This window comes from Microcaecilia unicolor, chromosome 3 (genome assembly GCF_901765095.1).
Source record: "Microcaecilia unicolor chromosome 3, aMicUni1.1, whole genome shotgun sequence".
NCBI classification, from domain to species: domain Eukaryota; kingdom Metazoa; phylum Chordata; class Amphibia; order Gymnophiona; family Siphonopidae; genus Microcaecilia; species Microcaecilia unicolor.
The window spans coordinates 279713260-279734155 of record NC_044033.1 but is presented as its reverse complement, the minus strand read 5'-3'; the positions used below and the strand labels follow the sequence as shown (position 1 = coordinate 279734155).

The following is a 20896-nucleotide window of genomic DNA, read 5'->3' as shown; positions in this document are numbered from 1 at the left end:
GACAGAAACAGAGACAGGAGGGAGTCAGGACTAAAAGCTGCCAAGCAGCCACTAATAAAGAACACAGACACAAGACAAGGAAATGCAGACCAGAAACAAGACTAGGAACTAAACAATAAAACCAAAACTAACTACACACAAACAAACAAGAACCAGGCAAGAACTCAGAATAAAGCTGGACTGGGCAGAAGTGCACAGAGCACACCCACATACCAGGGACCTTAGACGATGCAAAGGCAAACAGAGAAGTTTCTAGGTGATTAATAAAGCCCATCAGCTGCTAAAGCTCAACTGCAGCAATCACAAGGCAACTACGGGTGCTGTTCAGGTACAAACAAGGAAAGCAATTCTGGCAGCCCGGAAGATCTGGACTGAACTGGGCTGAAGTCTGGGAACGGGTGGACAGTAAACAGGACAGTCCATTGTAGCCATCAGGTCTGGCCACCAGAGGGCGAGGTGAGCACAGACAAGGAAATGGTCACAAACGTGACACCTAAATCTCCACTACCCAAGCTGCAAATGACTCAAATACAAATCAACCTATGCATCCAGCTTTTCCTACATAAGCACACAACTATGGAATGCATTACCAAAAGCCGTGAAAACAACTTATGATCACCTAAACTTCCGGAAATCATTAAAAACTAACCTGTTCAAAAACGCATACCCTTCCGACCCAACTTTAATGCCTGTACCCTGCAACACAATGAAACCAAAGCTTGTAATGGACATATCATTCATCGTTTATTTATTTACTAGACCGTCACTTATTACAAAGGTAAATCAGAACGGTTTACAATATAAATATCATTAAGACAATAAGTAGACATGCTCTGAAATCCATTTATGATAGAAAAGCACTTGCAAAAAAAAAAATCAACACACATACAGATTCACAGGCTATAGTCATAAAAACAATGATAAAAATCAAAAAACTAAAAGTTTGTTGGTTTCTTTCCTTTATTTCTATTTTAAGAGTTTTTTTTCAATGACTCTCGAAAGAAATGTGTTTTTAAGCTTTACGAAAATGAGTATAAGAATCTTCAAGCCTAAGTTCTTTAGGAAGACAATTCCAAAGTGAGGGAGCTAAGAAAAAAAATGCCGATGTTCGCGTTGATTCCATCTAGCTTAGATGGGGATGGAATTACAAGTCTATTACCTGTCAATGACCGAAGTGTCCGAGTTGGTGTATAGGGGATAATATGGTTAGACAGATATGATGGACTAGATGAATAAAAAGCTTTATGTGTCAGTGTCAGTAATAACTCTTCCACTCTACGATTCTCTTCCTCTCTATGATTCCCTAATGTGTCTGTACACACGAACCTTATTCTACCACAACATTACTGTATTTGTTCATACCAGAATTGGCGAACGCCTTTATGTAAGCCACATTGAGCCTGCAAATAGGTGGGACAATGTGGGATACAAATGTAACAAATAAATGAATAAATAAATAAACTAGTCTTGCAGAACTACGCTGTATAAAGGTCAGTGTATGGTATAGCTATAACCAGAAAGGCAAGAATTGGCACATACCTAGACTCTATTGGCCCAAGCTCAAATTGATTACACCCAGGAGCGGGAGTTAAATCAGTCCCTGGAGACAGAAATTGACTGGTTAGCTCAAGGAGTCTTTGAAGCCTTATTTGCAGGGACTTACATCAGAGACAGAGGTAGATTTAGATGAGCTAGGCTTGGCTAGCCTTTGGGTGGAGACTGAGTTGATATGTAGATATGTTAGGAGAGATCTTCATTTGGTTTCAAAAATTATAAACTGTGTATGCCCAACATGCTGGAATGATAGTGCAGTTCAGTGAGCTGGTCTGGACTTTATCTAGTAAGTATCATAGGTTACAATAATCTGTGGCATATCAGTCAGCACAGCTTGGGATCTTGGATCTGGAACTTGGAATTTTGGTACACTTACATGACCTGCTGTCTATTTAAACACCTGTGACAGCTTGGGCCTGTTCAAGTGAGTGTCCCTGTGAGCTTGATTCTGTTTGACATTTTTGGGCGAGTTCTAAATTCAACCATGAACTCCCAAAGCAGAAGTGAAAATATTTACCAACTGGGAGAGCTGTGTGATTCACTTTTGCCTCACACTGTACAGGGGCTTAACGAATGGATCATGGTACTATCCTCACTTGAAAGCCTGGTTCACTGCATTTCAGAGTCATATCAGATACCTTTTGCAGGTGTATATGAATTTGTTAGCTATGGAAAGCCCAATGGCATACTACTAGTGTTATTTCCAGCTGCTTTTCAGTAGTTGATTGGAGAGTTGGAAACAATCGAAATGGCTTCAGGAGTATCCTGCAAACAGGTTTGAAAGATTCACATTAAAAGATACTCCAGAGAGGGAAATACCAAGAGCTTCCTCTGAGACGTGGGAAGACATAATGGATCAAGAGGATCCATTAGGACAAGCCCAATTGTCTAGTTTTGCCTCTGTGGGAAGCAGGGGCGTAGCCAGACACCCAAGTTTGGGTGGGCCTGGACCCAAGGTGGGTGGACAGCACTCCGCCTTGTCCTACAAGGGATTTGGTTTCTCCCTCTCTCGCCTGCATGCCATATGGTCTTTCCAACATCCCCTCTCCCCTGTATACCATTTTAATAGCAGATTTTCACTGGCAGCAAAAAGTTGTTGGGAGTTTTAGGCTGGTGGGGCTTGGGGTCCCTGCCAGCCACATTATAGGTGTGTTGCTACTTGGTGGGCCTGAACCTAAAGTGGGTGGGCCTGGGCCCACCCCAGCCCACCCTTGGCTACGCCACTGGTGGGAAGTATCCCGGAGGCTAGGGTCCCATATATCTAAGGGACGCCAGCCAAAGGTAAAAAGTACAGGCAGATGAGGCTACAACAGGGAGAGAACTTTCCCAGCGGAAGAACAATAAATACGCATTTTCCTTACCTCCCTTCAATCAAGCTATTATCAATTTTCCTGTCTCTCTAGAAATCATGCTTGTTTTAAAGATGCAGATTTATAGCTACCGTCCTCACGAAAAAGACAATTGCTTAGGTAGTTGCCTCTAAAGTTCATTAGAGGGCAGCAAAGTACAGTTTTTCAGATTTAACCATTTATGCTGAATTTTATGAAAAGAAAATCATGAAGACTTTTGTTTTTTATATAACACAATATTGCCTACACTGTCTAGAAAGAATGTTGTTATAGGTATTGTTTTGACATCAATGATTTATTAGGTCTAATAGGCCATTTCTTCTGTGAATTAGTAATTCTTATCTGAAAAGTGTTTTCTTAGTGAATACTATCCTTTTTGGGCAGAACTAATAGTTTTGATCGGGTTTTTGGGTGATGGAATCCAACATGATAATTTGCTATCTTGGTTAAGAATTAGTAAATGTGCCCTGTCTTTTTGAAGGCTTTATTTTTCTCTGGGTTTCCCAAGAGAGGGGGTTAGGACCTCCCAAGTTTGTATAGTTAATAACATGCGGTCCTTATGGCTATATTGTTATTAAAGAAATTAAATGCATTAGTGTTTTATTTACTTTTAGCACCACGCTTTTGTGGGAAGTATTTGAGTCTTCCATTTGTTAGAGGTTAATTAGCCCAGGACTTCTGGGAATTTTAATCTTTACAAGAGATGTCCTCCGAGGTTACAACTTTAAAACCTGACCTAATAATTAATTACAGCCGTATGCATAAGTTATTTCTACTTTTCAAATTTGGAAATGTTTACTTAAAAATGCATTGTTATATCCTGTGCTGTAAATCGGTACCAGACATCTCTATTCTTAAAACCATCATAAAAAAGAGCTTTTCTAGGGAGATATCTAAAGCAGTAAATTAGCCAATATCATATATATATATATATATATATATATATATATATATATATATATATATATATACTATGAAAATAGCCTGAGCTTATCATATTACATCATAATGCATACAATCTGTTTTAAACATGCTATATACCAATATATTTGATTTCTAGTCCTCACATAATTTAAAAGTATGATATCCCCGACTCAGGTATTGTTAGACTAAACCATTTCAAAGGGTGCAGTTACCATAGTATTCTTTGATGAGACATGCTGTCTTGATAGTTCAAAGAAAAGAAAGTTTTATTTAAGTGGTTCTTAATATCTCCGAAGTTAAGCAATGGACCATGTCAGTCATATGGGAGATTAGAGGTGTTTATTGCCTCTTACCTCTGTGAGACTGTGTTGTAGTTCTTTAACTGCAATTAGGTTAACATAGTCAACTGTATTGAGGAATAAATGCTGTAACTTTTTCTGTATCTACATCCAAGGAAGGAAACAATAAGCTTAGGAAAAACATCATCCTGTGTATAAGCATGTATCTCAGCATTGCTGGGATTCATTTTTAACCCGATATTCATTAAGAGATACATACCTTAAATTGAAATGTACATCTCTAACATTACACGTTGCATACACGTTGCATAATAGGTAGGATAGTGACAATATTATTGAAAATAGATCCTACTTATTCCGAATTACTACAGGATTTCAATTATCCACATATAGACTAGGTTAATGTAACATTGGTACACGCCAAGGAGAGAAAATTTCTTGATGAAATCAAGGACAGCTTCATGGAACAGCTGGTTCAGGAGCCGACAAGAGAAGGAAAAATACTAGACTTAGTCCTTAGTGGAGCTCATGATCTAGTGCAGGGGGTAACGGTGCGAGGGCCACTTGATAACAGTGATCATAATCAATTTTGATATTGGCATTGAAGTAAGTGAACTTAGGAAATCAAATACACTAGCATTTAACTTTAGAAAAGGTCATTACGACAAAATGAGAAAAACGGTGAAAAAAAAGATGGAAAGGAGCAGATCACAGGGTAAAAAACTTGCATCAGGCGTGGATGCTGTTTAAAAACACCATTCTAGAGGTACAGGACAAATATATTCTGCGTATTAAAAAAAGGGGAAAAAAGACCAAACGTCAGCCGGCGTGGCTAAACAGTAAGGTAAAGGAAGTCATTAGAGCCAAAAAACAATCCTTCAGAAAGTGGAGAAAAGAACCAACTGAAAGTAACAAGATCAAACATAAGGAATGCCAAGCCAAATGCAAAGCAGAGATAAGGAGGGCAAAAAAGGACTTTGAAAAAAAGTTAGCGTTAGAAGCGAAAATACATAGTAAAAGTTTTTTAGATACATTAAAAGCAGGAAGCTGGCTAAAGAATCGGGCCGCTGGACGAAAATGGTGTTAAAGGGGCGATCAGGGAAGACAAAGCCGTAGCAGAGAAATTAAATGAATTCTTTGCTTCGGTCTTCACCGAGGAGGATTTGGGAGGGACACCGGTGCCGGAAAGCATATTTGAACCAGACGAGTTGAAGAAACTAAACGAGTTCTCTGTAAACTTGGAGGATGTAATGGGTCAGTTCTGCAAACTGAAGAGTAGTAAATCACCAGGGCCTGATGGTATTCATCCCAGAGTATTAATAGAACTGAAAAATGAACTTGTAGAGCTACTGTTAGTAATATGCAATCTATCCCTAAAATCAAGTGTGGTACCGGAAGACTGGAGGGTAGCTAATGTTATGCCGATTTTTAAAAAAGGTTCCAGAGGAGATCTGGGAAATTATAGACTGGTGAGTCTGACGTCGGTACCGGGCAAAATGGTAGAGGCTATTATTAAGAATAAAATTACAGAGCACATACAAAAACATGGGCTGATGAGACAAAGTCAGCACAGATTTAGTGAAGGGAAGTCTTGCCTCACCAATCTACTGCATTTTTTTGAGGGGGTGAACAAACATGTGGACAATGGGGAGCCGGTGGACAATGTGTATCTGGATTTTCAAAAGGCGTTTGACAAAGTGCCTCATGAAAGACTCCAGAGGAAACTGGAGAGTCATGGGATCGGAGGTAGGGTATTACTATGGATTAAGAACTGGTTGAAAGATAGGAAGCAGAGAGTAGGACTGAATGGTCAGTATTCTCAGTGGAGAAGGGTAGTTAGTGGGGTCCCGCAGGGGTCTGTGCTGGGACTGCTGCTTTTTAACATATTTATAAATGTCCTAGAGATGGGAGTAACTAGTGAGGTAATTAAATTCGCAGATGACACAAAATTATTCAGGGTCGTCAAGTTGCAGGAGGAGTGTGAAAGATTACAGGAAAACCTCGCGAGACTGGGAGATTGGGCGTGCAAGTGGCAGATGAAGTTCAATGTTGACAAGTGCAAAGTGATGCATGTGGGTAAAAGGAACCCGAATTACAGCTATGTCATGCAAGGTTCTGCGTTAGGAGTCACAGACCTAGAAAGGGATCTGGGAGTCATCGTTGATAAGACGTTAAAAACTTCTGCTTAGTGTGCTGCGGCGGCTAAGAAAGTGCACAGAATGCTGAATATTATTAGGAAAGGGACGGAAAACAAACACGAGGATGTTATAATGCCATTGTATTGCTCCATGGTGCGACCGCACCTCAAATATTGTGTCCAATTCTGGTCGCCGCATCTCAAAAAAGATAAAAAGGAATTAGAGAAGGTGCAGAGAAGGGCGACGAAAATGATAAAGGGAATGGACCGACTTCCTTATGAGGAAAGACTGAGAAGGTTAGGGCTCTTCAGCTTGGAGAAAAGGTGGCTGAGGGGTAATATGATAGAAGTTTACAAGATAATGAGTGGAATAGAGCGGACAGATGTGAAGCATTTGTTTACACTTTCAAACAACAACAAAACCAGGGGACACAAGATGAAGCTAGAATATGGTAGATTTAAAACAAATAGGAGAAAGTTTTTCTTTACTCAGCGTGTAGTTAGACTCTGGAACTCGTTGCTGGAAAATGTAGTGACAGCAGTTGGCCTTACGGAATTTAAAGGGGGTTTGGACAGATTCCTGAGGAAAAAGTCCATTGAACATTATTAAGAATTACGTTTTTTTGGGGAGGGGTGCCGGGTTGTTGAAGCCTGGATTGGCCACTGTCGGAGAGAGGATGCTGGGCTTGATGGACCCTTGGTCTTTTCCCAGTATGGCGGTGCTTATGTACTTATGTACTAATTTATTAATTGGAATATGTCAGCTTTTGGAAATGTGCATCTCTGATACTTTGCTTGTAAGTTTCAGTTTCTTTAGTATTGCTGCTTGCCGAGTCTAACTTCTTGAGGTAACTTTCCAGTTCAGTATTTTGCCTTCATATTTTTTGATTTCTAGTTCCTTGTGTCATAGTTCTGTTGTGCCATGAGTTTTTTATGAGTGATCAAGGTGCAGTACTCTGCTAGCATGTAGTATTTGCAGCCGTTTTTGTTTTTTTTCACTAGTTAGTGCATTGGTGTTTTAGAGCCCGGTATAATTACAGTGCTGCCTTTCCACACATAAGGTTGTAGCTCGTCCTGACCTTTGAATTAGTGCTATTATGGTTTGGTAAGGTTATGTGTATTTTTGCACAAGTTTATGTATAGTGTTTTGCAGTGGAGAGATTGTGTGTTGGCCTTACTGAGGTGGCACCAAAACATCAGAAAGGGATTTAGAGCCTAAATCATGACACACTACCTCTTGAAGGATCTTCTACATGTAGAGCGTATGCATTTCTAAGGTCAACACTGGCATGGTATGGGAAAGGGGGTGGGGAAGTACTACTGGAGAGGAAGAGGGAGTGCTGGGTAAGGAGGAAAGAAAGAAGGAAGGAAGGAAGGAAGGAAGGGAGAAAGAGCTGGCTTTTTTGGGATTAACCATAATTAGAGTTACCATACGTCCGGATTTACCCGGACATGTCCTCTTTTTGAGGACATGTCCAGGCGTCCGAACGGGTTTTGGCCAGCCTGCGGGCGGGTGGCGGACCGCCCCAGCTAATTATCTGCTGGGCCCATATAAGCTCCGCCGCCCAGCCCATCCACATGTAGCCTCCAATATTAAGTGCCAGTGCCCGGACATGGCCCAGCATTGAATATTGGGACCTAATTCAGCCAGTGACAATAGGCTGTCGCCAGCTGAATATCGGGGGGGGGGGGGGGGGGGGGGGCAGTGTGTTTAGTTTTCTTGCTTTGATTGTCAATGATTTAACAATGCATTCTGTATTGCTATGCTGTAAATTGTTCTGAGACATCACTAGAAAAACGGAAGTAAATAAAAATATGTATGTTATTGCATAACTAGCTTAGATGTACAAAAGGTTATCTGTTACCATGTTCCTGTCCTAGGCAATAAGGTTTCAGAAACAGACCACAGGGAGGGTTCAGTGCGTGGAAGAAAGATGATGAAATGCAGTTGGAACAGGAAGGAACAGGAAGCACAATTGTACAAGCTTACAGGAAATTAAACAGACTCAATTCTGAAAATGAAAATGCTTCTAGGTCTAAAAACAACAAGAGAATTCATCATGACGGAGTGAGCAAGTCTAGCTCTGAAGCTGGTGCTGTTTTAAAGAATTGTACTAGTTTACAGATCCTGAAATAAACCCTGTCCTGAAGGCAGAGTAACAAACTTGTGCAGCCAGCACTGGCCTTGAACGTTGTCTGCTGTTTATTCATTGCCAGGCAGGTAAGAGCTCAGTTTGTCTGACTGGTTTCATTTGAAATTAAATTCTCATGTTCTTAAAAACGTGAAGTGATTACTGAGCTATATTAGATGAATGTATACCTGAAAGTTATTGCTTACTGTGAAATTAGCAGAGAGAAAATGAAAGTGGAGGAGTGGCCTAGTGGTTAGGGTGGTGGACTTTGGTCCTGAGGAACTGAGTTCAAATCCCACTTCAGGCACAGGCAGTTCCTTGTGACTCTGGGCAAGTCACTTAACCCTCCATTGCCCCATGTAAGCTGCATTGAGCCTGCCATGATTGGGAAAGCATGGGGTACAAATATAACAAAAAAAAGAAAGAGGATTCACTTTTCAGCTACAAACAGTGCCATAAATCACTCTGTAGACGCTGATATACTTTCCTGCATGAAGGTAGTACATAAGAAATCACATGACATATCATGTGTACCAGAAAAGTACTAGCATCAACCCAGCAGCCGGGCACATCATTCATGTAGCTGGCTGGGATCATCAAGCCCCACCAGCTGTACAGTGCAGCAGTGGTGTAGCCAGACCTGACCTTTTTTTTTTTTTTTGGGGGGGGGGGGCAGAGTTAACATGGGGGCACTAGTCATATAGATTTGAGTACTTCTTCATATACTCCTAAATAATGCCTTAGGAGTGTACTTAATGATGAATTTATGAGTAAACAGTCTGTCCTGCATCAACATAAACCACATTCACACTTATGGAAACTTGGAAGTTAACTGTCATTTTTAAATAAAGTCACATTATCCCATAATTTAAACTTTGCCGTTATAGTAGGCTTGAGTCTGGTCAACATCTCAACACACATCGCAGTATCCTGCAGAATAATTACCACAATGGCACATATCCTTCAACTTTGGTTTATAGCAAATATAAATGCCTTATTCCCCAGGAACTCACCATACTAAGAGAGTTCTGATTTTGGTGTAATCTCTGTAAAAATATAAACTCTTTCCAGTCCCAAGCCTATAATACAAATCCAACAAAAATCAATCAGGACCTATAGAGCTAATTTAGTTCACTATAATACCACTAACTTACAGAAGTAGCACAAGAAGGACCCAAACTAGAAAAAAGTAACCCATCAAAATATTGCATTGGGACCTAAAGCATCAATATGCCTATTGGGAAACTGAACAAGCTGAATTATTACACATGCTTAAATAGAAATTCCATACAGAATTCCTGGTCTTGGTCATAAATACTGAACTCAGATAGACCTTTGCCAAGTACAGGAAAAGTGACCACAAATTTAAAATATGAATATGTAGACAGAAATTAAACTTAAACCCCAAGAAGCCACACTGTGCAGGCAGTGCAACAAAAGAGAAAAGAAAGAGAAAAAGTACTCTGCAAAATATAAATAAAGTAGTGTAAATCTACTGTAAACTGCACTAAATTAAAAATTAAATTCTTTCTACATATGATTTCTGGTCATTTTGTTTTTTTCTGATATGTTTGTCCTAGTCTCCAGTTTCTGCTTTCCTCTGTCTTTTCTTAACTTTCTTTCCAAAGTCTCCAGTCCATCTGCCACTTCTTCTCTCCCTTGTCTTCTTCACGTTCTCTATTATATCCATCTCTGACTTTGATCTTTTCCTTTCAGCTTTCCTTCATTTATTTTTCTACCTCCCTATCTGTTCAGACTTCATTCGTTCTTACGATTCAGTCGTCAATCTTCCTTTTCTTTTAAATGCATCTACATACAGCTTGTCATCTCCCTCGTCCCAGCCCTACTAATCTTCATCCTATTATTCTCCATTTTTTAGCTACCTCTCCTCTCTCTTCTTGCACCTTCTTGCTTTCTTTCCTTCCCTCTGTACATTACCCTCTATTTTCATTCCTCTGACCAATATCTTCTTTCTCTTGCTCCCTTTGTCCAGCATATTATCTTCCTCCACCATCCATTATCTTCCTCCAGCATCTCTCCCTGTCACCCTCCCTATCACCCGGAAGCTTTCCCTCTGTGCAGCTTCCTGTTCCCATTTGGGCAGGGTACTACATAGGGAAAGCTTCTGGGAATGGCAAGAGGCAAGGCTGCTTTGATCGCCGATGCTGCACTGCCAAAAGTTGGAGGATTGCAGCATTGGGAGTGGGAACAGAAAGGAAAGAGATACCGTACCGTGAAAGAAAGGAAGAGAGAGAGATACCGGAGGGATGGGGGGGAGGAGGAGTGTGTGCATGCTGTCTGATACTGGGGCTTGAGCCAGGAATGGGGGGCCTGGGCACACAAGGCTCCACGTACAGTAGCTACGCCCCTGCAGTGCACTGAAATACAAAAATGGCTGCCCCAAATTAAACCACTCAACAATAGATATAGCAGTTGAATATAGCCATTGTGGGGTCAATTTTATGACCAGGCACTTCCATGATTTAGGTACCTCAGGGATGGGTGGTATGAGTCCATTCTATAATGGAACTTAGGTGCCTAGGATTCATTATAGAATTTTAGTATAGCCTGGTGTCCACACTTATTTTATTTATTTATAAAACTTACAAATTGGTTAACATTTAGATGCCTTTACTTACCCTAGCCATAGACCTGGCATAAGTGCGGGTGATAGGGTCACATGTAGGGATGCACATTGTTCTGTCCTTAAAAAGCATTACTTATATTAGGCTTGACATTCAGTTTAAAACAGAGTATAGAACATCACTATGAGAGAACTCTTGAACCCAATATTTGTTTTTAATGCAGTAATTAAACAAGTAAAAATAACTTGAGTTTTTGCTTTCAAATTAGGAGTCTGTTCTCAACCAGCTATCTCTCCATTCAAAAGATGCTGGGAGATTTTCAGCCAGATGCTGAGTAGTAATACTGTTTATACTTTTATACTTGTGAAATTTTGTTTTTGATAGAGTCATGGTTGCTTGAAGTGATCATACAACAGAATGCAGCATAGGCAGTTTCAGTTCACAGAGGAGATATGTTGCAGACTAACTTTCCAAACCCAATGGGGGAGGGGGGAGGGTGCAACTTGCCTAACATACACAGAGAGCAAGGCAAGCCAATAGAAAGAATCCCATAAGACACAGGGAACTGGACCTGTGCTCTGAAAGCGCCTATTACAGGGAACTACAGAATTACAGGGATTTGTAAATCAAGGGCACAACCCAATGTTCTGCCTCCATGCAAATGAAGGGCAGAACACACATAATTTACAGTATACTGTAAAATACCACATAAGTGGGCATCACGTCTATGTCCCACCCATGCTCTATTCATGTGTACACCCCTTTGTAAATACAAGCTATGCAAGACACCATGTTTGCAGAATAGCAGTTATTTTGAGGGTACAACTTGCCCAGCATACACAGAGAGCAAGGCAAGCCAATAGAAAGAGTCCCATAGGACACAGGGAACTGGACCTGTGCTCTGAAAGAGCCTATTATTATTATTATTAGCATTTGTATAGCGCTACCAGATGCACGCAGCGCTGAACACCTGATACAAAGAGACAGTCCCTGCTCAAAAGAGCTTACAATCTAAACAATACAGACAGACAAGACAGTTATGGGTGAGGGAAGTAATGGGTGAGAAGGAAGGAAGGGACAAGGGGAGGGCAATTGAGTAGTGGCTAGGAGCTAAAAAGCAGCAGTGAAAAGGTGGGTTTTCAGCATTGATTTGAAAATAGGTAGAGATGGAGCTAGATGTATAGGTCCAGGAAGTCTATGCCAGGCATATGGTGCCGCGAGAGAAAAGGAGCGAAGCCTGGAAACAGTGGAGGAGAAGGGGGATGACAAGAGAGATTTGTCCAGTGAGCAGAGTTCACGGGGAGGAATGTAGGGAGAGATAAGAGTGGAGAGGTAATGGGGGGCTGCAGAGTGGATGCATTTAAAGGTCAGTTTGAGAAGTTTAAACTGAATGCGGAAGCGGACAGGGAGCCAATGAAGTGACTTGAGGAGCGGGCTAGTGTGGGTATAACGATTCTGGCGGAAATAAGTCGTGCCGCAGAATTTTGGACAAATTGGAGATGGCTGAGCGTAAGACCAGTGAGAAGTAAATTGCAATAGTCCAAGCAAGAGACGACAAGGGTGTGGATAAGGGTTCTGGCAGCGTATTCAGAAAGGAAGGGGCAAATTTTGCTAATATTGTAGATAAAGAAACGACAAGTTTTGACGATCTGTTGAATATGCGCAGAGAAAGAGAGAGAGGAATCAAAGATGACTCCAAGGTTACGAGCCAAGCAGACAGGGAGGATGTGAGAGCCATTAACAGAGATAGAGAAAGGGGGAAGAGGGGAGGTGGGTTTAGGGGGAAAATGAGAAGTTCAGTTTTGGTCATGTTGAGCTTTAGATGGCATTGAGACATCCAAGCAACAATGTCGGACAAGCAGGCTGAGATTTTGTCCTGGATTGAGGTTGAGATTTCAGGGGTGGAGATGTAGATCTGAGAGTCATCAGCGTAAAGATGGTACTGGAAGCCATGGGATGAAATTAGGGTACCGAGGGAAGAGGTATAGATGGAGAAAAGGAGGGGTCCAAGGACAGAACCCTGAGGCACACCAACAGAAAGCGGGATGGAAGTTGAAGAGGATCTACCAGAGTGAACACTGAAAGAACGAAGTGAGAGGTAAGAGGAGAACCAGGAAAGAACAGGGCCCTGGAATCCAAGCGAGGACAGCGTATCCAGAAGTATAGTGTGGTGCTGGTGGGCTTCTGGGTGGGGGTGGACTCTTCACTGCCTAGGGCAAAAAAAGGTATATTTAATCATTCAGTATACTTTTTTTCCCCAAAGTAGTGAAGAGCCGACCTCCACCCAGAAATCCACCACCAATTAATTTTATTATACCCAAGTTAAAATTTAAAAAAGGTTGTACTATATTTGTCATGGTGCCTTGGTGGGTTTTTGGGTAGGGATGGTTTCTGCAGCACAAAGGTTAAAATAATAAAAAAAAGTTTTCAATTTAATGTAGGTGGGTTTCTGGGTGGAGGTGGGTCTGCAGTGCCCAGAACATTAAAAACAAACAAACAAACAAACAAACAAACAAAAAAAGGTCTTATATTTAATGCTGGTGTCCTTAAGGGTGGGGGGACATGGAGAGGAGATAACAGACCATGGGGGGATGGGTGAGGATAGGACAGGGCTGACGCTAGGCTACAAGGAAGGGTGGGGTATGGCTGATGCCTAGCTATGGGATGGATGGTGGAGAAGGGAAAGGCTGACACTGGGCTATGAGGATGGATGGGGGTGTTGGGAAGGAAAGGAAGGGCTGATGGCATACAGGGATGGATTGGGAGGGTAGGGAACAGAAAAGCTGATGCCGGGCTACAAGGATGGATGGGGGGGGTGGTAGGGAAGAGAAAAGCTGATGCCGGGCTACGGTTTGGGGGGGGGGGGGGGTAGGGAAGAGAAAAGCTGATGCTGGGCTACAAGGACAGTTGAGGGGGGGTAGGGAAGGGAAAAGCTGATGACGGGCTATAGGGATGGATGGGGGGGGGGGGGGTTAGGGAAGAGAAGGGCTGATGTCAGGTTACAAGACAATTTCTACTTTTTGGTCCTTTATTCTGTAATTGATGAGGGTTGGTTTGTGTTCTGCATTTGACTGAGTATGCTGGTATGTGGTTTGTGTGGGGATCTATGAGTCTGACTTTTCCAATGGGATACGTTGTTCTGTTGTGTATATTCACTGCTGCCTTTGTAAAGGTATTGTTATTGGAATTGGTGTTAACGTTTGCAAAGTTTGAAGTATATATATCATTGCTGTAATTATATTGCAGAATCCTGTCATAGTAACATAGTAACATAGTAACATAGTAGATGACGGCAGAAAAAGACCTGCATGGTCCATCCAGTCTGCCAAAGACAAACTCATATGTGTATACCTTACCTTGAATTTGTAACTGTCCTTTTCAGGGCACAGACCGTATAAGTCTGCCCAGCAGTATTTCCCGCCTCCCAACCACCAGTCCCGCCTCCCATCACTGGCTCTGGTACAGACCGTATAAGTCTGCCCTCCCCTATCCTAGCCTCTCAACCACCAACCCCTCTTCCCCCCACCTGCTCCGCCACCTAATTTCAGCTAAGCTTTTGAGGATCCATTCCTTATGCACAGGATTCCTTTATGCATATCCTACGCATGTTTGAACTCCGTTACCGTTTTCATCTCCACCACCTCCCGCGGGAGGGCATTCCAAGCATCCACCACCCTCTCCGTGAAAAAATACTTCCTGACATCTTTCCTGAGTCTGCCCCCCTTCAATCTCATTTCATGTCCTCTCGTTCTACCGCCTTCATGTGCGTTGAGATGTTTGCCACTATAGTAGACTTAGAGGCATATTTTCAAAGCACTTAGCCTCCCAAAGTTCCATAGAAACCTATAGAACTTAGCCTCCCAAAGTGCTTTGAAAATATGCCTCTTTATGTAGCTATATTTAAAAATATTTATTTTTCCATTAAGAATGTATATGGTTTATATTGATGCAGGGCAGCTGTTGGGCAGATTACTTAGAAATTCATCATCAAGTGTATTCTAAGGCATTATTTTGTAGTATCCCAAGAAACACTACTCATACCTATATACACAGTGCCCACCCATATTAGCCCTGGGCCTACCCAAAATGTCAGGTCTGGCTACGCCACTGGATCACTTTCGAAAATAAACCTGATAGGCACCTGTATAGGCCAAACTAGTTTCTTCCTGGTCACTTAACCTAGGCACTATGTGATAAAATTATGCTCAATGTGCTTAGCTGCTGGCAGTCAGTGGTCTCCATGTATATTCAGCACTGGCCACTGTAGCTGAATATTGACCCAAATATCTTTCAGGTCAATATTCAAAGTGATATAAATGGCTCCTACTAATCATTTAATTCGCTTGTCCAGAGCTAACCAGGCATATTCAGTGGAACTTAAGGTTAGTGCTTAAACTGAAACTGGCTACTTTGTGAGTGTTCCAGGGACAGAGTCGGCACTTAACCAGCTATGTTTTATATAGCTGTGTGTGCCTGATTATTCAATGCCAATGCCTGGACATGGCCCGGCATTGAATATCTGAGAATAAAGCTGGGGGAGGCTGAATATCAGGCCTGTTATATTTAAAATAAAACTCAAAGATCAGGTCAACATTCAGTAGTACTTATTTAGGTAGGAGCAGCTCATATCTGTGTAAGTGCTGATCAGGGCCCATAGCCAGATTTTTGGCAGCATTATCCACTAAAAATCCTGAGAGACCACTTTGGTACCATAACACCATCTTTGCAGGAGTGTAACCTGGGTGGAGTTTTCAGTTACCTGATTAGCACCGGTATTCACTCCACTAAATGATTAACTAAGATAGCAAAAATGCTGTATTCCAGTCTGAATATTGCTGGTACATGGATAACTGCCTGCAGGTATCTTATACTGAGATAGATAATACCAGTATCCGCTCTGGATATTATAGCTCTACCAGCAGTTCAGATCCAAGCACTTGTAAGGGAGCTGGTGTATGTTGACTACTCCCAGGGTCCTGATTATGGGCCTTATTCCCACTCAGGTTGAACAAACAAGTTCAGTATCCAATCATCAGCAAGGCACTGTATACTTTAAAATTAGTTTGTAAAGTCCACAAAATAAGTTCACACCCCTGGATTCCTTCCCTAGCAATTTATAATTTGGGGATTTTAACTGTCCACAAATCATATGCAAATCAGGTCTGGAAAAATTCATTGTCTTCTTTAGTTTCTTCTCAGGTTAGGGCTCTTCCAGCTTTATGAGTTCTGGGGGACCCTGACAGCTCCTCTTCTTTGGATAACTTTCTTATATAACAGCTATTATCTCCCACTCCTCAGCTGTCAACCAGAAAGTTGTAAGTTGTATGAGGTGTTTGGGAATTCAATCCCCTTTTCTGACTCACAGAGGTGTGCTACTTATCGGAGGAGACAATGGCGTGTCTTGTCCCAAAAGGTCCGACACTCCCTCATCAGGCTTCAAAGTAGGGCTCTCACACCGATTCTTGGGCTGTGGTCTGAAAATGTAGCACTCAAGCCACTGCTGCATCGAGGACGATGTTCCGGCCGACAGCGGTGATACTTTCACTATCCCCTTTCTTTTAGTATTAGACATAGTTGAACTGCAGAAAAAGGACAAGATTTGGGAAAAAAAAAGGTTTGGACAAGTTCCTGGAGGAAAAGTCCATAGTCTGCTATTGAGACAGACATGAGGAAACAACTGCTTGCCCTGGGATTTGTAGCATGGAATGTTGCCATGATTTGGATTTTTGCCAGGTACTTGTGACATGGCTTGGCCACTGTTGGAAACAGGATACTGGGCTAGATGGACCATTGGCCTGACCCATTATGGCTACTCTGTTCTTATGTAAAACAAGTATTTCCATCAAGAGTCAAGGTAACCTTCCTCAGCATCTAGCCACCATCTCGGTCCCTCCCCCGAGTACTAAGTAGTAAATTTAAAATAAACCAGACAAAATATTTCTTCACTCAACATGTAATTAAACTCTGGAATTTGTTGCCAGAGAATGTGGTAAAAGCACATTACTTGCAGAGGTTAGACAGGAAATTAGCATCGGAAAGAAGGTACTCAATGCAGTTTAATATGTTTAGCACATTTGATCTGGCTCATCATGTTGTTTTGTTTTTTATTCTGGATTACTATGTGGTTGGTGGAGCTGTGCTTGAGTGGTTTAGGGGCTTCCTGATAAGTAGATCAGATAAGGTGAAAATGTTATGTCTGGCACAGAACTCTGATTGTGGCGTCCCACAGGGTTCCCCCATTGTGTCAATATTGTTTAATTTGATGATGGTGTCTTTGGGAAACAAACTTTCTAATTATGGCTATCACCCGAATTCTAAATATTACATTATCCTGACCCTAGGAAAAATGACTGTAAGAAGCTTTATTCAGCAACGTTTGCTTATCAGGCAGCAAGTTATTGGAATGAGATTCCACGTGCGATTAGATATCAGACAAGTTATGGTACATTTCTAAAACTGTTGAAGACATTTGTTTAGGAAGTATTTGGTCTTTAAATGATTTTAACTATTTTGTATAGCAATGTTTTATAATGTTCCTTGGAATGCCCAGTTTCTTATGCTGTGAGCCACACTGAACTTAGGAGGTATGTGTGGGATATAAATGTCATAGAGGGGCGCCCAAGGTTTCCTGAGGGTGTCCTCGCAGGACGTCCCCGTGAAGGGGTGGGGAAACCCGTATTATCGAAACAAGATGGGCATCCATCTTTGTTTCGATAATACGGTCGGGGACGCCCAAATCTCCACATTTAGGTCGACCTTAGAGATGATCGTCCCCAATTTTCGGTGATAATGGAACCCGAGGACGCCCATTTCAGAAATGACCAAATCTAAGCTCTTTGGTCATGGGAGAAGCCAGCATTTGTAGTGCACTGGTCCCCCTGACATGCTAGGACACCAACCGGGCACCCTAGGGGGCACTGCAGTGGACTTCAGAAAGAGCTCCCAGGTGCATAGCTCCCTTACCTTGTTTGCTGAGCCCCCCAAAACCTACTCCCCACAACTGTACACCATTACCATAGCCCTTGGGATGAAGGGGGGCATCTAGATGTGGGTACAGTGGGTTTGTGGTAGGTTTTGGAGGGCTCACATTTATCACCACAAGTTTACTACTACTACTACTACTATTTAGCATTTCTATAGCGCTACAAGGCATACGCAGCGCTGCACAAACATAGAAGAAAGACAGTCCCTGCTCAAAGTTTAACAGGTAGGGGGGGATGGGCCTGGGTCCGCCTGCCTGAAGTGCACAGCACCCACTAAAACTGCTCCAGGGACCTGCATACTGCTGTCATGGAGCTAGGTATGATATTTGAGGCTGGCATAGAAGCTGGAAAAAATATTTTAACTTTTTTTTTAGGGTGGGAGGAGGTTAGTGACCACTGGGGGAGTAGGGGAGGTCATTCCCGATTCCCTCCGGTGGTCATTTGGTCATTTAGGGTACATTTTTGTGGCTTGGTTGTAAAAAAAAAAGGACCAAGTAAAGTCGGCCAAGTGTTTGTCAGGGACGCCCTTCTTTTTTCCATTATCGGCCGAGGACGCCCATGTGTTAAGCACGCCCCAATCCTGCCTTCGCTATGCTTCCGACATGCCCCTGGGAACTTTGGTCGTCCCCGCGAGGGAAAGCAGTTGAGGGCACCCAAAATCGGCTTTCGATTATGCCAATTTGAGCGACCCTGGGAGAAGGACACCCATCTCACGATTTGTGTCAAAAGATGGGCGCCTTTCTCTTTCGAAAATGAGCCCAATAATGTCCTAAAGGAAAAGTCCATAGACCATTATTGAATGGACTTGGGGAAAATCCACTATTGCTGGGATAAGCAGTATAAAATGTTTTGTACTTTTTTGGGATATTGCCAGGTATTTGTGACCTGGACTGGCCACTATTGGAAACAGGATGCTGGGCTTGATGGACCTTTGGTCTGTCCCAGTATGGCAATACTTATGTACTTATATACTTAATGTAATATAATGTAATTTGTGGTAGCCAATTTTGTGTCCTAAATTAAACATCTTAATATCGCTGTGTTATGTCTGTGGCCGTGACCACCCTCAGACTTACCCTGTTTCTGGGAGTCAGTGGCTGTGCTGGCTTCTGCTTGTCTCTGTGTCTGTCTCTGTCTTAGTTTCTCTCTGGCTCTGTGTGCTGATTGCCCTACTGAACCTCACCTGTGTGGGCTATGCCTTTTCCAAGATGGCTGCCGCCGACTCCTCTATGCCAGTATCCAAGATGGCTCCCGCTGGGCTGACTTCTCTGTGTGTCAAGCCTCTGTTTGGATGCAAGGTGATTGCTGCAGCTGTGCCTCTGGTGTGGAAGGGCTTTATTAATCACTTAGAGACTACAGCCCTGGCCTTTGCATTTCATCTAGGGCCCTGGTGTATAGAGTGCTCTGTACACTGTTTCAGTGTTTGCTCTGTGTGTGTTTCTATGTTTGACTAGATAGCTTAGGCACCGTGTGGCTTGTTAGCCTGTGTATAGCTTTGCTAGTGCTCTGTGTTTGTTTAGACTAGCCAGCTTAGGCACCGTGTGGCTTGTTAGCCTGTGTATAGCTTTGCTAGTGCTCTGTGTTTGTTTCCAGTGCATGACTTGTTAGCTTGGGCACAGCTTTGTTGTTAGCTGGTGTATAGCTTTCAAGTCTCCTGAGTGTGGTCTGTGTATGTTTCTTGTGTATGACTGGTTTGCCTGGGTATAGCGTTTCTATTAGCCTAGGTACAGTTTACTAGTCATTGTGTTTAAACCTGCCGACTACCAGAACCCGGACAGTCCCTGCCTGTCGGCCTTGCCTGCGCCTAGGTGCCAGGGGGCACTCCTGGATCTTCATTCCTGCTGTTACTGCTTGCAAGTTCCAGTTCCGGGTTTTCCTGTAAGTCCTACCGGCTGCCAGAACCTGAGGGCTCAACCCTCGGGGAAAGGTGGTCAAGCGTAGGTGAAGCCTAGGTCCAGTGTGTTCCAGTCCAGCGGGTTTCACTCCTGTATGTTCCAGTCCTATGGGGCCCTCCAGTGTGTTCCAGTCCAGCGGGCTCCACTCCAGTGCGCACCCGTCCGGTGCGTTCCAGTTCCGTGTATTCCGGTGTAGAACTCCAGTCCGGGGTTCCGGTCCAGTTTTGTCTCATCTCTACCTTGGAGGTGATCTTGCCTGCCACTGCCGCTCCACGGTAGTGGCCCATGGGCTCAAGAACCCAGTGCTCCAGGGGAAGAAGCCTGACAGTATGCCAAGGTCCTCGAGCACGCGACAGAATGCAAAGGCCATGAGCCCGGCAAGAACCCCCACCCAGCCGACCCAGCTGGGGTCCAGCTCCATCATTGTGCTTGATCCTTCTATGACTCTTCGTCAGTATCGTGGGAAACTGTTGTCTCATCCTGTTTTGAAGAAGACCCCTGAAGCGGCAGCTGAGAGAAAACATGTCCGGTGGCTTGGAATCACTGAAAGCCCAGTTTCAGATATGGACCCTTTCATCACACTCTCAGAGTATCGCCGCAGCCTTGTCCTGAATCCAGCTTTGTGGGATACTCGGGAAGCTGTCGCTGAGAGAAGACGTCTTGGGAATTCCACGCTCTGGGCCCAGCAGGGATCCAGTCCCATTCAAGCAGAGCGTCCAGACAAGCCTCTGAATCCAGTCCGAGCAGCGCGTTCAGCCAAGCTTCAGAGTCCAGTCAGAGGGACGCTGCTGACCGAGCCTCTGATGCCAGTTCAAGGGGCGCTTCCACTCAAGCCTCGGAGCCTAGTCCAAGGGAAGCTCCTAACCGAGTCGCCGACTCCAGTTCAAGTGGCGCTTCCACTCAAGCCTCTGAGTCCAGTCCGCGGGATGCTCCTGACCGAGCCTCCAAGTCCAGTCTAGAGGGCACTTTGAACCGAGCCTCCTATCCCAGTTCAAGTGGCGCTGTCTACGGAGTCTCCAAGTACCAGTGTGGATCCCA

General features: G+C 43.2%; 1 protein-coding gene across 2 annotated transcripts in view; it reads left to right on the top strand.

Moving 5' to 3' along the window:
• The first annotated feature begins 8201 nt into the window (after positions 1–8201).
• NLRC4 (NLR family CARD domain containing 4) overlaps positions 8202–20896 on the top strand; it is a 71758-nt gene continuing 59063 nt past the window's right edge. For both annotated transcript variants that reach the window (XM_030195449.1, XM_030195448.1), the window contains exon 1: positions 8202–8484. The gene's annotated coding sequence lies outside the window, so the exon portion shown is untranslated. The remainder of the gene's footprint in view (positions 8485–20896) is intronic.